This window comes from Chamaea fasciata, unplaced genomic scaffold (genome assembly GCF_029207755.1).
Source record: "Chamaea fasciata isolate MVZ Bird 193981 ecotype frontalis unplaced genomic scaffold, bChaFas1.0.hap1 SCAF_12, whole genome shotgun sequence".
NCBI classification, from domain to species: Eukaryota; Metazoa; Chordata; class Aves; order Passeriformes; family Sylviidae; genus Chamaea; species Chamaea fasciata.
This window is the reverse complement of record NW_027094097.1, coordinates 7,300,233-7,317,172: the sequence shown is the minus strand read 5'-3', so window position 1 is coordinate 7,317,172 and position 16,940 is coordinate 7,300,233. Positions and strand designations below refer to the sequence as shown.

At 41.8% G+C, this 16,940-nt stretch overlaps 1 long non-coding RNA gene across 1 annotated transcript in view; it reads left to right on the top strand.

Annotated features, from left to right (window-relative positions):
• Positions 1 to 16,940, top strand: part of LOC136295860 (uncharacterized) — a 71,251-nt gene that overhangs the window by 4,722 nt on the left and 49,589 nt on the right. Inside the window, exon 2 of the long non-coding RNA XR_010722817.1 lies at positions 16,759 to 16,901. This is a non-coding gene — a long non-coding RNA (uncharacterized lncRNA). The remainder of the gene's footprint in view (positions 1 to 16,758; positions 16,902 to 16,940) is intronic.

Genomic DNA, 16,940 nt, shown 5'->3' with positions numbered 1-16,940 from the left:
GGTTTGTTTTTCTGACCACAGAAGTGCTTCTCAAGTTTTCAGGGTTTCTTAACTCTGCCCAATTTGGTTGCTGATGAGCAAAGGAATGGTAATTCAACTCAGTTGTGATTTAAATAAATAAAAAGACACGGAGGAAATCAAACTGTACCTTAAAAGAAAGTGCAACTACAATGAGATGCATATCACACAGTCTAAATGATTGGGATGGTATAATAAAATATTCACAGAGCCTCTTGAAGTACATGTTCTATAATATACATTTTAAAATAATGTTGGGTGTTATTGGCTGAAAGCAATTTATCATTCACAGTGAATTTTAGATGTAGGTAGGCTCTTACACTGAGCTAATGCTCAGCTTATTCCTTTTATACTCTGTGTTTTGTAATAGTCTCCAGAATTAAATTAACATCGCTATTTGAGACTTTGAAGCCAATTCATGTCTTTGTGGCTTTTTTTTTTCTTTTTGGGAGGGGTGGGAGGAAGGATGAGAGTTGAGGCTCTGACATTCCCTGCAAAGCACAGCACTCCGTTATCCTGGAGCACTGGCTCAAGGAAGCTGGCTTTGCAGTTGCTGCTGTTCGTGTCAAGGCAAGTGTTGTACACAATATATGAAGTGTAGCGTAAATAATTTAACTAGCTTTTGAACATGGAAATAGCAACATGATAAAGTAGCAAAACATAACAGGTTTCCAGCCAAACACATCACTGATTAGTTAGCCTAGCTAAAACAAACAGATTTTTTTTTTTTTTTCTCAAGTGAAACTGATTTAAATGCAAGGGAAAGGCTGCAGAAAGCCCTGTTTGCAGATTAACAGCACCCTGGGTATTTGCAGCTGCGATAACTTCTCGAAGGACAGCTGAACTGGGACTGTGCTCTTGGGTTGCACTTGTGTGTGTGAGGAGAGAGGGTTGCTGGCATCTCTGGCAGCATCCATTTGACCAAGGTGTGATATTTCAGCATGGTGATTGCACAAGTCAGAGGTCTTGGAAGCTCCTGGGCTGACTTTCAGCTGGAATTGTCACGCTGACCTTGAGGCACTTTAGATCTGCTCATTCACCTGCAAAATTTAAGGATAATATTTTTTTCCCAAAATACACAGCAGTAACTTTATATGCCTGCCAATTCATCTTACTCCAGATGAATGAGTTGTTTGTGCTATAGGCTCTCTGTAGTCTATACCTCTATTTCCAATAGCATGCAGACAGTCAAATTTTAAAAGTCATGGTGCTATCAGACCAATTATTTTCTTCAATTAAAATCTAGTTTCTGACTAAGCCTGCAGGACTGACACTTGTGTGAGCTTGTGCCTGCCTGAGTGGGGAGACTGATGGCAGCACGTGTGCAGAAATGCTGAGCTCCTTTTCTGAGCCAGAAAGGCAAGGGGCAGCCCTTGCAGAGTGGGGTTCTGCTGAAGAGCTCTTGCTTGAATTGTTGTCTATTTTCCTAAAAAAGCCTTAGGCACAAGATTCTCTTCTTGCACATCTTATTTTAGGCATCAGCAGCAGCATGTATGGAAGACAAATTTATTATTGGAACTATCAATAAAACATAGTTTGTCTGTTAAATTAGTAATTGTGAAAAAAAGCTCCCAAGGTTTTTTATCCCCCCCCCCCCCCCCGCCTTTGTTTTTTTTCTCTTTTAATTATTACAAAGCCAGTTTTAAATCTTGCTGCAGGTGAAATGTGCCCGTGTAAGTCTTGTCGAGGCTTAAAAATCTTCAGGGTACCTGGAGGCCTTATTGTTGGCCAATGGTGTCAAGGGAGGTCTGAGCTAAAACCTAATAATGCTTAAGTTAAATGGCTTCAAATACTATTTTGGGCTTGTTTTGTGGCAGATGCCCTTTGGGGCAGAGGAAGCCAGCTGAGGAGCTGTGAGTGTCAGAGGGTTGGGAAGTACAAAAGTGGGAAGGGAGGATGTTTTCATCTCTTTTGTTCACTGTTGTGATAATAGAGGTGGAAGGAGCTTTATGCTGTGCTGGCTTATGCAATTCTGTGATTTAAGGCTGAAACACCTGTATTACAAAGCTCATTTTCAATGTGATTCCTTTTTTCTTTTGGGTAAAAAAGTCATTACTCCTTTTTTGTTTTTGAAACAGCAGCTTCTGGGACATTGGTTAAGAATTGGGGAGTTTTAAAAATGATGATACTTTAAAAATGTTTTCGGATTTTTTTGTTCTTTTGGAAGTTTATTTTAATACTCTGGGGCTTATTTTTAACTCCTGGAAAGCTTGGCCTAGAGACTTGATTTGTTTTGTTTGGCTCAGCTTACTGAGCATAAGGATGTCTGGGTGTACTTTGGAGGGAAATATGAGAATTAAAGACCTGTTTTGGTGTGTAAAAATTATTGTTTATAATTTAAATGGTTAGAAATGGAAATAGGGGTTGTTTCTGGCTCAGTTTTCTGGAGAAAAATGAGCTGAGGGAAAAGGAAGTGTGCAAGAGAGGCACCTGGGACGGAAAATGAGGCATGGAAGGGCTGTGGAAGGTGATTCAGGAGTGGCATCATTAAATGTGCACCTTGGGAAGCTGTAAAGGTGGTATGTTACCCTCCCCTTCATATAAGCACTGTTTGATTAATTCTCTTCCTTGAAACTCGTGGATATAAAGCACAGCAGAAAGGATCAGCCCAGCAGTGAGCTGACCTGCTCTTCTCCCACTGTTGTGCCTCAGGCCTGGCTCAGTGGGGAGGAATTTTGGAACCCTGCTGCAGTCAGTGCCCTCCTCAGACTGCTGAGAGCCTCGGGGTCAGGTTTGCATGGTGGCCTCCAACTTGATGCGTGCCAGAGTTGGAGGTTTGTGGTGGGGTGAGGTGTCAGTGCCTCACACTGCTGAGATCCACCATGAACCTCAGCTGTGGGTAGTTATTTTGGAATGATCTGGATATCTTGTGGGTTGCTGGAGTTAGACAACCATAAGTCTTCTGAAGAAATGATTGCTTCTCATCAACAGGAGTTTTTGGATGACTGGAGGAGTAAAAGTACATTATTCCATGACAATTCTGAGTCTAATCAGATGCACATCTTCAGTAGCAGATGTTTTTGTTGCAGGTGTGTATTTCTCATGTTATCCTCACTTGTCCATGCATTGGAAACACTGAGAAGAGAATGGCTCTTGGATAAGGGATTAGTGATTTCTTTCACTCTTCACACTGCCTTAAGTACTGGGGAAAACTCGTGTTTTTAGTGGAGTTTAAAGTTGCATGTTAAAGACAAGTGGCTGTTGAAACCACTGAAGGGACACAGTGACCCCAAGGAAATGGAGCTGCTCCCTCAGTTTGGCAGCTCCCCCATGTACCACCTGCCCCAGGTTGGGTTCAGACAGACCTTGGCTTGTTGGCTGCACGGTTTGCTGCAGCTTGCAGTGGCTTTGAGATGAGCAGCTCACCAGGTACTCAGCTCATCTACCTTTTGCCTCACCAGCATGAGCTTGTTATAACTAGTCCCACAGGACTTAGCCAATATTGGGTTGACTTTCTGCTACAGAGGAAATTTCAGGCATCATATTGATTTGGCCCAATATATTATATGTGTATTTATTTGCCAGCAAAGACATACAGAAATAATAGTGCTATGTTTTAATACAAACTCAGCTGTTTGCTGATCAGCAATGACTATTTAAATTGACCAAGCTACCTCACCCTGGCTGGAGATCAAGGGATCAGCACTTAATTTCATTCCTTGAATAAAGATTTTTATATATATATTTATATATATATCTCCACATGGAAATATCAGAACATGAAAGGTTAAATCAATATGGAGTTTTACATTGCTTAAAGGGCATTTGCATCAAAGCAGCCATGAATGCAATTCACTTGTTTAATGAATTTTTTATGCTTATTTAATGAATTTCACAAAGGTGTTTTTCATAAAATGGATAAGGACTTCCAGTTTTATGAAATAATAAAAATGGAACTGAAGTTATGAAATGAGCAATCTCATTAGTTAGGCATGATATATTCATATGAAAGTGTACATGTTTCTGAATTATTGCAAGCAGCTCTATTGCTTGAACTGTAACTCGTTATAATAGTATTGCAAATATGCCTTTAGTTAAGATATCAGAAAGTGACAGAAAGAAATTAGATTTTGATTGTTAATAATGATTTAATTAATACTTATTGTATTTAGCATACTATGGATGTGTCTTTCTTTTGAAAATATATGCTTGTATTCTTCATTGATAGTTAATGAGATGCAACACTATTCCTATCACCTTTTTGCTAGAACTCTAGCTTGATTTTGTGTTTGAGAAGCACTACTCTATTTTATTATCCTGATGAACAGAGGAAAATATTATGATGGTCTTCCAATAGTATGAACGTGCCTTATTTTGCTCCATGAGAATCTGTGATATAATGTACTTTTGGAATTGCATCATTTTGCTGAAAAATTCTCCCAGCTTCAGGAATGAGAGGAGATTGTGAGCATTGCTTGCTTAATAACTTGTCTGATTGACTGCACACTGCAGTGTTTCTGCTGGTGGGATTTCATGATCCTTTCCAGCAGGACCTGCAGCAAGGCTGCTTCTCACCCTCCAGTTTGGACAGGACAGATGGATATAGCAATTCTCTCTTACTGTGTTTGAAACCTGTCCTGATTTTGAGCATGTGGTATTACCTTTAAGTTCAGTGGGGTTGTTCACGGGCAACTACAGACTTGGGCCAAGGAGTTGCTGTGTGCTGAGTGATTGCTGTCAGCTTCTGTCTGTTTCCAGGCTTGCTGCCCACCTGGGTATCACCACACCAGTTAGGAAATGTGCCCCAGCTCCATTCACCTGCCTGGGTTGTTTGCACTGTGCTATGGGCACAAATGATTTCCAAGGATTTCCCTTCCCTCTGCTGCTTTGGTTGTTGCAGTCAGACTTTCCTTTCTGCCATTTGGACTTACAAGTGCCTTATCTAAAAGAGCCGTGGTGTAAACAGAGTATTGTAATTACAAGCAGTGAAGCAGCTCCGTGAGGAGTAAAGGAGTCCCACTACCCAACCCTGCTGGTTTACAGCCCTCATGCTCTGCCAAGGCAGCAGGCAAAAATATTGCAGTAATAAGAGATAAAGTGGGACTTTCAAAATTAATGTTCTTGCCTTATTAGGCATCCCTTGTGCTACACTCTTAAGTAATCTTGTTAAATACATGCATTAAGACACAACAAGGCAGAGCAAGATGGTAAGATAATGGTTTGTCATCAGTGGTTATTAGAGGAAAAAGGGAAATGAAAGGCCTTTTCACCCATGAAGTGTCATTATCCCACTCTTTGGCATGCTTTGAAGCCTTCTAGTGATTGTGCAATTAGCCAAATAAGATAGTTAGAGAAAAGAGGTAGCATTGACATATGCTCCTGCCCTATCACCTCCTGCAGGCTGTCAGTGTGCTGCTGGAGCTGGGGCTGTGCCTGTGCTCCAGAGCAGCTCCAGGGGAGCTCCAGCCTGCCTGGCCCTGCACCAAGGCTGCACTGGGGGATCTCTGCTGGAGCCCCTCAGAGCAGAGTGTTTGCTCTTGGGAGCCTTTGCTGCTGTATCTGCACTATTGGTGTCACTGCATTCAGGGTGGTTTTTCACAATGCAGGATCTGTCTGTCTCTGTTGTGCCTCAGATGTGTAAATGTTGGCATGTTCTTAGAATTAAATTCAACATGCTGCGTGTTTTGCACCTTTGAGGCTACAAAGAGCACAGGCCAGTGTGCTCACATACAGATCACGTCACCCCTGGAGGGGCACATGAAATCCAGTGTCTTTGAGCTGGGGAAGCTGCTGGGCTGCCAGAGCATGGAGGGTCCTGTCCCTTCTGTTTCCCATGCTGGGCCCTCTTCTCTCTTTCACAGGCTCTGTGTCTTTGCAAACCAGACACAAACCAGTGTTTTGGCCCTGAAGGCAAGAGCATTTTGCAAAAGCAGCAGCAGTGTGGTGTGGTTAGGTAATTCCTCCCTGTGCCACAGAGCAAATCTGTCTTTGAGCTGGGCTCAGCCAAGGACTCTTGAGGCCATGGCAGCAGCTTGACTGAGGCTCTGGGTTTGGAGCTGAGGCTCAGGAACCATCCTGGAGCTCAGCCTCGTTACAGTGCACCTACTGTGGGCAACTGTGCCCAAGAGTTTCATGGCATTGCACCAGATTTAATAACTAGCTGGTATTTAATTTGTGGTGTGAAATAGCATCTGTTATTATATCTAACATAAATATTTACTTGAGAGATTTGACTAAAAAAACATTTGCTTGCCTTCAAAGCTTATCAATTTCTCATCTGCGGCTGACAAAGAAAGCTTTGAGTGCTTAAATTCATTTCTAGAAATTAAATTAAAATTTTCAACACTGCAGCTTCTGTGATTCCAGACACTTTCCTTTCCTTTTATTGTGTTTGACAGCAACTAGACTCTCAAGGTAAGTGGTAGAGTGTAGTCCTATGTAAATGTGAAACATAAAATGAAAACTGGGGGGAAGAAAAACATTTAAGGTAGGAAATTAGAACAGTTATTGAGTTCCACACTATGGTTAATGAGTGTGCAGAAAGAAAACATCTTCTTGGCCTAGTGAGCTGGAGCATTACAACTGTTGCAACACTTCTTCTGTTTTTAGAAGGAAATAAGTAATAACCCCGACACATGGGAAGTCTTCAGTTTGCATTTTTTAATGCCTCAGGGGAGTGCAGTGTTTCTGGTTTAGAATCTGTTAAAATTTTATTTAAAAGGCAGGTTTTGTTCTGAAAGCAAAACAAAAATTAACATATTAAGCATATCTGTAGGTCAGGAGTGTATGGGAGAGGGCTTGGCTGCTTCACAGGACATGGCTCTTTCAGAATTGCTCAGCTGAGGTTAGAGGCTGTGAAGACTGAAAATTACTGTCCCTTACTGAAATAGGTTCAGTGTATTCGGTATTTATGCTGTGTTGCCCTGGGTATAATGAAAAGCAGCCTGAAATGGCACTGGAGCAGAGGGGGCCTAGGCACAGGCTCTCAGTTTGTGATACTCTGGCATCCTGTCAGGAAGGGGAAGCTGGGATGGGACACTGCTGCCCAGGTGAGCCCTCTCCTGTTCACTGTCTTCAGCCAGAGGTTGCAAATGTTTGCCCTCTCTCTGGGAGTGGAGGAGAAGAGGTGTCCAAGCTTGCTGGGGATGTGCTGCAGCATCCCATTCAGCCTTTTGCTGCAGTGCTGGTGAGCTCGCACTGTCCCCACTGTTACACTTTAACTGGGATTTTCTTGTGTGTTATTGGTAGTAAAATATATGGGCTAAACTCTCTGAGACTGAACTGAGTCCTGAGATAAATTAGGTAATTCAGTTTTTAAGGTATGTGGCATGATGCTGAGAAGTTGAAAAAACATCTGAAACCTCTGTGAATACATCCCTGTGGCTGCAGTTCAGGTACAGGGCTGTTTGGCCCGAATTAATAAATATTGCTTCCCCCTGGGCTGATTTAGGTGTGTGCGGTGTCTGCTAGCACAGCTTTGCAGCTTCTGCTGTCTCACTGAATGCCTGAGGAGATCAGTACATGGGCTTGTATGCTGCTGCATTGTGCAGTTTAGGAAAGCTCTTGCACACTTCCTGTGTTATTTAAAAATCCCTTTGTGCAAAGGTTGAAGTATTTTCATCCAATGCTGTTACTGTGAAAGCTGTTGAAAGGTGTAAGCAAGTAGCAAGTCAATCAATATTTTATCCTTTCTAGGTTAATAAGTTCATTATTATTGACACAGTGTGGCTGGCTGCCTTCAGTCTGACAAATAACATCCCAAACCAAAGTAATTGGAGTTCTTTTAATGATGCTTTTATTGGGAAATGTCTTGGGGCCAGGCTGGAGCTTATGGTTGAATCTGGAGAGTCAATTTTTATATTTGACTGGGTATAAATAATATGGGACAGGGCAGGGACCCTCAGTCTGATCCCTCTCCTGGGCACAAAGGAGCCAGGTTGTGAGTTCACATGCCTGGGAAGTGATTCCTGAGTCTGCCTCAGCTCCTTCACCCTTCTTCTCTCCTTTGGCCAGAAATTTCCCTTGGGTCCTGAAGCTCAAGCACCAAAGCATTCTGCAGCACAGCCAGCTTGTGCCCAGCTGCCATCAGATCCATCCCCTCCCTCCACTACCTCCTCTGGCAAAGTTTTCCACTGGGAGCAGGAGCTGCAAGGCTTTGTTTCTTGCTGCCCTGGATGGCTGGGAGCAATTGTGTTTGTGGCCTGAGCCTTGCTACCTCTCAAATTTAAAAGCTGCTGTGAAGTTTGTATTACCTTCTTTGTTTCTTGGAGATATGTGGAGCTTAAAATTAAATGGTTCAAATCTGGATCAAGATTAAATAATTTGGGTCAGGGCATGTTCTCAGATGCCCTCCAGGAAACACAGTCAGTGGTTAACCTAATCAGCTCCTGTAATTCCACCAAATTCAGCTGAAGCAGCATTTCTACAGTAGAAGGGAACTTGAAGCTTAATAGCAAGCATCCCAGTTTTTAAACTTTGCTTGAAAATAGTTTGGCTCTGGTGCTCTCAGCAAAACCCAGAAGCAGTGTCAGGGCATGGGTTAGTCAGCAGCTGGGTCCTGGTGCTTTGTATGTATTGTGATTCTTCTTGCTTAGCATGATGGAGTATTTGTGTGATTCTTGGGGTTATGGCAGTTCAGAAATTATATTGCTGACTTCAAAGTACGAGTCAGTACAAACAGGGAAGTTTGCAAACTGAAATAGAGGTTAAACCGAACCAAGAGTTTTGCTGGTTGTCAATGAAGTTTTTATTTTTCTGTGTATAAATAGGACATAGATATGGTTTTCAATGCTTCCAGAACTTACAGCCTTCCCTAGAAAGGGCTTCGATCCATAAGGGCTTGTGCTTCATAAGACACAGTGGCCCTTCTGACCTCCAGCCTGTGGAATTGCTGGGGAAACCTGTGTGAAATGACAGCTTTTTGCCTGATGGTGCCATTTTATTTGGTCAACTCCAAAATGCTTAAGAAACACCTGGGGGAGGTCATCAGAGGGTCTGAGCACCTACTTCCACTTGTGCCCTTGAAATTCCCCTTTGTCTTATGATTTGGTGGATGGTTTTTGTATCATTCTGTGTCATCTTATGGACAAAGTAAGTGGGTGAAGGCATGAAGCAGCTGTTTTGGGAGGCTGGGGTGGCCCAGGTTGATGTGTACCTGTGCTGTGGGCAGCCAGTGTCCCTCTGCTCCCTCCAGTGCCCACTGCAGCCTTTGTGGGCCCTCACTGAGAGACATTTGTAAAGAAGATTTTTCCACTTGCAGTGGGAGAACTCTTGGTTGCATCCCATGCCTGCTAAAGGAAAAGGAGATTTTGATGAGGCCCCATATTTCAAGCTCTTGGGGCTGCTACATATTTCTCTGCTTGGGGGAGAGGCCAAGTGTTTGCAACTTTAGACGTAAGACGTAAAAGCACTTGGTTGTCATATGCCATTAGCTGTTTAAAGCATGACATCTCAGGAAATGCTTCATCGTAATCCTCAAAATGAAGAAATCTGAAGTGAACTTCAAACTGTTTGCTCAGTTTGGGTATCATGTTGCAGGGTCAGATGGTGAACTCAGAGTTGTACCTATTCTCAAATTGGTTTAAACTGCAGTCAGACAGTTCAAGTCCCAAAAAATCAGCTTGTACATTTTCTTTACTTTTTTCTTTACAAGTAAAACCTACGAGCAATGTCTGTATGGAAAAGCTTGTCCAGATATTCTTCTCCACCTGTTTTCCCTGAGACAACTTTTGCTCAACAGCACTGTTAGTTTAACTTTATCATCTGCCTGAGCTTGCTTTCCTCTTCCTGCTGCCAGATGAGTAATGGGAAAAGCTGCTCTGAAAGGATATATATTGTCTGCCTGGGATTTTGCCTTAGCAAGTATCTATATTTCATTCCTCCCCCCAAAAATGCTTGGATCTATGATGCTGTACAAGGAAGAAAGTGGTGCTGATGTTTTTGGTTTTGCTCCTCAGGAGTGTTCTAGTTGCTTTCCTGTGCAGTGGTGCAGCAGAAGATGTGTCTGATATGTAGAATTGGCCATCACAGATGGCCATGGGGGCCAGTGAAAACAGCTTTGTAGTCATCCTGTTATGAAATTGCTTCACTAACACGAGTATGAAACATGAAATTATAGTGTTGTGTGGAACTAAGTTAATTCAACTGTCATGCTCAAAGGTCCTATTAAGCTGTCAGCTTGGTCTGCTTTGTCCTTGATTTTGTTCCACCGAAATTTAACATGGTTTCACTTCTCAAAGCCAAACCTTTCCATACTGACCTCTGTCGCCACCCTGGTTAATGCACTTCAGAAAGATTTTTTTTGTTGCTTCAGCATGTCATGATTGTCTCTGGTCAGAAGTCCTTCATTCCTTGTTTATTTTTCTTTTTAACATGGTCCATATTCATCCCTGTGTACCTCTAGGGTACTAATTTGCCTCCAGGACGGTACTTTTGGCTGGTGGGATGATAGCTATGCAAACATGTTGGCTGTCCCTAATGTTACTCAAATTAAATCCAGTTCTGGGTGAGAGTATTTGCATATTAATTCATATGAATCCTTGTGAAGAAAGTGTGGATAGACCTGGCAGTGACTTTGATGGTGGTAGTAATAAGAAATTATGATTGCTGTGATCAGGGATAGACCTTTTTTCTTTCCTAGTAGGTATATTGGGGTATTGTATTTGTTTCCTGTAAGAACTTTTTCTAACTTGTGTTGATACAGGGAAAACATATTTCCAATAAAGGATGTCTTTGGGGTGATTTTTGCTTAATTTTCTTTTTATTCCTTGCTGATTTACTTCAGAGTATTTGTATATATATTTATATTTGTATATATACTTCAGAGTATACCAGTATACTGGTATTTGTTTGTTAGATGGCTTCCCACAACATACCAAACAGTTGTGGCCTTCTTGTTTCTTGAGGAGTGTTGTGATCCTGACATGGGCATGAACGAAGCTTCTGACCACCTATGCAGCCCCTCCTTGTGCTGTAGGTGTCACTCATCCTGCTGCTCCTCTGCTTGTGCCATAGCACCCTGCTCAGGTTGGGCCTCTTGTCACTCATCTTCACGAGATGAAGGTCTCCTTGGAAAAGAGGGAGGCAATCATATCATACAAGACTAGTCATAGGACTGAGTGATCTCTAATTGATATGACTGTGTGAATCATCTGCTTTTTTTTTTTTTTTTTTTTTTTTTTGTTTTAATATTGGAGACCAAGGGGTGGGCGAAAGGAGAAAGAACTGTGAATTGCTGAGAAGGTTTGCCTTAAATTTGTCAATCCCTTGTACAACATCTGCATGTTGGTTTGCTTTCTTCCCTGCCACTTTGGAGAGCCCTGAAACAGTGAGGAACAGATAGTTCAGTTCTTAAAGCAGTGCTTCTGTAACTACACACAGTTGGGGAATGTGCTTCTGGTGGATTTGTTCCACGAAATGCAAGGGAAGGATTCATGAGTACATAAAATAACAGCCTAATCAAAGAAATAAACAAGAACAAGTCTGTAATCTTCACAAAATTGGGGGAAAAAAGTGCTTCTGATGGACTTGCTCCTACTGTTTTCTTTGTAGCTGTTTCCAGAGCTCAGACCATCTGTTCCTTGTTGTAGGTTGTTAAGTGAAATGTGCTGCCAATACAAATAGCTCTGCTTGATGTTTGTTTGCATAAATTGTTTTGAAAGCTTCATGACGAATTTTAAGGATTACTTACAGGGGTAGGACTCTGTGGAGGAGGAAATATAAATTTGATGGTTCATGTTGGAATCCATTAATTTGTTTGGAATTTATAATAAAAGTGAACATTGTATGTGTTTGTTGGAGGGGAGAGAAACAATTTCATCCTAAGCCCAGAAGGTTATGGTGACAATAAGCTAATTTGGCCACATCACAGTAAATGTGATCAATCTGCCTTCACATCTAAGTATAGTTTTCCATCACTTGCCCAAATAAACCATTGAGGATATCTAACTCACAAAATTTCGAAGGAGTGCAGCCTGCTTGGGTTTTGCGTGCCTTGGGATTCTCACACTGGGTGTTGTCTCCCTCTTTGATATTGGACATTTGTGTGGGAACAGTGGCTTTGAAAAGTGTCATAGGTAAATGAGAGAGGTGGAGGGGAGTTACACCTGGCTGCTGTTGGTTACATGAAGTGCTGTGGGATCTGTGGTGGTGTCATATGTGCTGTGGCACGTGGGGAGATAATTCCTGCTTCCCAAAACTGGTGATCTGAAGGCTGAAAGAAGATGGAGGAAGTGTGCTTGAGGAGGGAGAGAGGATTTGAGTAAAGCCCTTAAAGTCAGTGACAGAGCTTGTGTAGTCAGACTTCTTCAACAGGAGGGTGCTGCCTGATAGGGAAATGTTTGCAAATAGCAAAAACACTTGGAGCAGCTGATACAGAACCAACTCTTTTTTCCTTGTAGTTTTCCTCTTCCTAATAGATATCTAATATCTGGTGGCTTATCTTTAGCCTTATAGTCTAGGAGCTTCAAGTGGTTGAAAATCAAGTGGCGACCTCCCTTCTCACCAAACCTTTGGGTCTGAATTTGGAATCACTGCCCAGTCAGACGTTCCTCTTGTCTCTGTGAAACTGTACATTAAAAACACAACCACACATACACACACACACACATGCTCCTTAGCTGCTCATCACAGCTTTGCAGCAGTTATTCTCTGGTTTTAAGTGAATTGACCTGGCTGCTTTCATCTTCAGGTAATGCAGCCCCAGTTTATAATTCAGACCAGGAGCTTATGGAGATTTAGAAAGAGGCCCAGAGCTTTGCTTTACTGTGCCAGTTAAAGCATTTATACTGATGACAGTTAAATTGTTGAGGGCTCTGTTATTCATTTACATCACAGACACTAAGGTCCTCTGACGACCTACTGCAAATGTAAGCCAGATGTACCTAAACATATCTATTGTACATTTTACTTCATTTCAAACACTTCTCCTGACTTTCAACTCAAACCTTCTGTCTGTCTTGTCATGCTACAGTATTTAATGATATTTTATTGCATTAGTTCACAAAACCCTTGAGTTTTTCAGTTGTCCTAAGCTAATGGACTGGATCTGTACCCATTTGCTAATACAAGATCTTTTTTAGTAGGTAGCAGAGCTATTAAACATAAATCAAGGTTTCCGATAAAATATAAGGTTTCTGCTGCATCTTACAAAAGGAAAGTCTGTAGTTTTACCTGATGATTATATCTTACAAGCTATAGTTAAATCTTGTTTGGGGATTTACTGCATTCCATACCCAGTAATTTCATACAAATCCATAATGATTATTTTGTATGTTCCTTTCATTTAGCTCATAAAAGAAACCACATAGTTTGCTAGCTGTAGAATGAGAGTCACCCAGTATTATTTCCTTTGAAAGGATGCACTGAGGAACTGATTTTTAATAGAAAGGTAGTTTTTGTACTATTTGACCTGTGTATCAAAAATCTAATGGTAAAAAATATCCTGCCTTGATAAGGCAGAAATAGCCAGGCTTTCTACCGGAAGAAAAACAACATGTCACAGCACTCAAAATCTTTATATATATATATGTATTTTGAAAAATATGTTAAAATAGCATAAGCTTTGGTGGAGACTTATGATTTTATTGTCATATCTTTGTGAGTAAACAGGTGTCTCCTATTCACCTTTGGAGCCAGGACTCTTCCTTTTGGAAGACAAAAGTTGGTTGTTTTGCATGTTACCTGGTCTCGGCTGTGGAAAGTGCTTGAGCAGAGGCTTGGCTTAACATGGGTTTTGGTATATCCTTCTAAAGTGTCTCCACTCCCTGCTGCTATTTTTAAGTACACACACAAATCCTTCTGGAGAAAATGTGATAGTGGTTAGGCTGTCCTCAAGTATTGTTCTTGATAGGAAAGCACTGAAGGATACCATTAGGAGCATATGCTCTCTCAGTGTGGGTTGCAGAGGATATAAGTGCACTGTTATTTGTACCATAGCAAGCCAAGAAACATATGACACGACTTGATCTCGTTTTTACCCATGTAAGTCTGGAGGATTTTGAAAACAAGTTTTGGAGTTGGTTTAAAATTGCCTGTTGTGAAGCAGAGCACAGTGTGGCTTGTTTCTTGGTCAGAATGTACATACAGTCAATTGGAGTTGGTTGGGAACTCCCAGTAAAAGATTTCTTTGGAAATATTGATGGAATGAAAGACAGCTTTTGTGACAATGGATCTGTCTGAGAGTGTCTTGGCTCTGAAATACGGCAGGGAGCAAAATGCGGCTGTTCACCCAAAATAGCTGCAAGGATATCCCAGGAATATGGTAACCCCAGGTTCAAGTTCCCTCACAGCTCAAGCTTGTGGTTAGCCTTGCATTTATAACGGGGTGAGTATGTCCCATTTGGGGGTGGTAGGATGCAATATGTTGAAGCTTTGTGCTGGAATGCAGTGCAGAAAGAAAACTAGCTTAGAAACATCAACCATTTCTTTGTGAAACAGGATTCTTGGTTGCAGCTTGCAGTGCAGCTGCTCTTTTTTCAAACTTGAGTCTACCCTGATTTGGAGGCAATGGTACCAGCACCATAATTTTGGTTGCCCTCTGCTGTAGTAATATCTATCATACTCCTCAGCAATGCAGGGTATCAAAAAGAGAAGGCAAATAAATGGATCTATGGTGCTGGTGCAAAGCAACAAGACAATTTTTAGGTTTTGTGGACCTGTTTCTCAGATGAAGTTTGGTCTGATGTTTTCATTTGGTCAGGTTTTTGTCAAGTAAACTTGTAGATGCATCCACATTGGGGCCAGGCTAATGATACCAGATGCCTTTATTCTAGGTGATAGCACCAGAGTGACCTTATAGAGACTCTGTTTCTCCAAAGAAAAACAATGTTAACTGTTGCCTATTCACTATCATTTGAAATACAGTGCTGTTTAAACACATGGGACTTGTCATCCTGTATCACTGAAAAAACAGAAGCAAGCATGGTGGAGTTGCTGGTCAGTGGATAAATGTTTTTCTTTCAACATTTCCTCAACTGAAAAAAACCCCTAAACTACCTCAAATCCCACATTTAAGCTTTATGTGTAAACCACTAGAACAAGCAGTGCCAGGAATGTGATCACCTCTATGAGAATTTAGGAGGCAAAACAGCAATTGCAGCTGGAGGTGGCTCAGGCTGTTGCTGAGCTGAGCTGCTCTCTGTGGCTGGGAGTTTGTGGTTTAAGGCATCTCCTAGAGCAGCTCAGAGTTCTGGGGGGAGCTGCTGACTTGGGGGCCATTGCGTGGGCTCTGGGGATGACCCCAGCTCTCCACTGGATGTCAGTGTTCCCCAGGAATGCAGCTGCCAGAGCATTTATCTGGCAGTTAAAAAAAAAGGGGGGGTGGGTGGGTAGAAAGACTAAAGAAAATTAAAGAACAAAGCAACCTTGACTCTTTAGAAAAGTCATTTAGGAACAAGTTTTCTGACTGTTCAGCCTGAATTCTAAGGCAAACCTCGACAGAATGATCATGTTTACACTAAAACACATCTTACACAACTTCCGGGCTCGCATGCCAAAAAGAGTTGGATTTAGTTTCAGAAAAAACAAATGAACATTCTTCACTCATCTCCCTACAGTTTTGATATTTTGATATGCTGCAAAGTGAGTGATTCTGTTTTTGTCTCTGAGAGTTTTCCTTTTTTCAATAGCTACAAAAAATATTTTTTCAAATCAGTGAAAGCATGAGCATGTCACTAAATGATTGATTGCTTGCTGGGTTTCAGCCTTTGATAATTAAGCTTAACACAATGTCTCCTCTTCACTAGAGAATGGTATTGTGCCAAATTCAAAAGACACATGAAAAATTGAAATCAGAAAATAAAAACCTTTTAAAAACCAACTGCTCCCATCTGTTGTGCAGTTCAGAAGGGAACATAACAGTGGAAGAGACACAGAGCACAGGAGGAGGAAGAATGGTGAGTTTGAGGCTCCACCTTCCACACTCACAGAAGTGCCTTCCTGTGAAGATCTTGTTTCTTGAAGATCTCTGGTTGTTTGTTTTTTGTGTGGTTTTTTTTTTTTTTTTTTGTGTTTTTTTTTTGTCACTAAAGTGGATTCACAAAGGGAATTTGAACAAGGATTTTGCTGAACAACTGAGTGGGGTTTTGTAGCATGTGTCCAGCTGTGTCTTTACAGACTCATTGATGGCGTGTTGGGTGTGTAGTCCTCCATCATACGTGGAACAAGTTGTTTCTGACAAAAGGGCAGATTTCTGAATGGAAGCCCAGAAGGGAGTTGTGGTGATGATGTGGGATATATTTGAGGGCCCTCCCATGAATTCAGGAAAAACAGCCCAAATCCTGAAGTGCTCTTTCTTAATGGGTTTTCTCAGCAATATTAACAAGCCTTGTATTTGTTAGCAAGTCTGACTTTACCCAATCTGTCACAAGGTTAGCTCCTTTAGTCAGGCATAAGGTTTAGGCTGGAGTATTTAAACTACAAAAAAACCCCCAAACAAACACCCCCCCCCCCAAAAAAAAAAACCACCACAACAAAACAAAACCAAACCCCACAAAAAAACCCCAACAAACCACCCCCCCCCCCCCCCCCCCCCAAATGTGTGAGAGCCCTGGCTGACCTGAGAATTAGAGGGGAGCATCATGGTGAAATTTCTGGTGCTTTGAATTGAGATCTCTTGGCCTTTAAGTCTCAGAAGAATAGCAATACTCCAGAATCAGGGTTTGGCTTTACAAAACTTGAAGACAGGAGTCCCAGCTCATGGCAGCTCATGGCAAGCTTTACTTTGAGAAATACTTTTGGGCTGTCATTTAGCCCTGCTAATTCAGTCAACCCAAACTAAGAATGTGCTCTTTTGCATTACAGAGCCACTTGTGAGGGAATGAGCCTGTTCCCTGGGGACAGGAGTGACCAGCAGTGACAAACCAAGCCATGAACTGACCTTGCTGCATGTCTCCCATGAGAGAGGTGAAGGGTGTGCAGAGAGAGGCATTGAACAACTCTGAAAGGTGAGTAAAGCTTGGGTCTGACTGCTCCACATGCCTAGG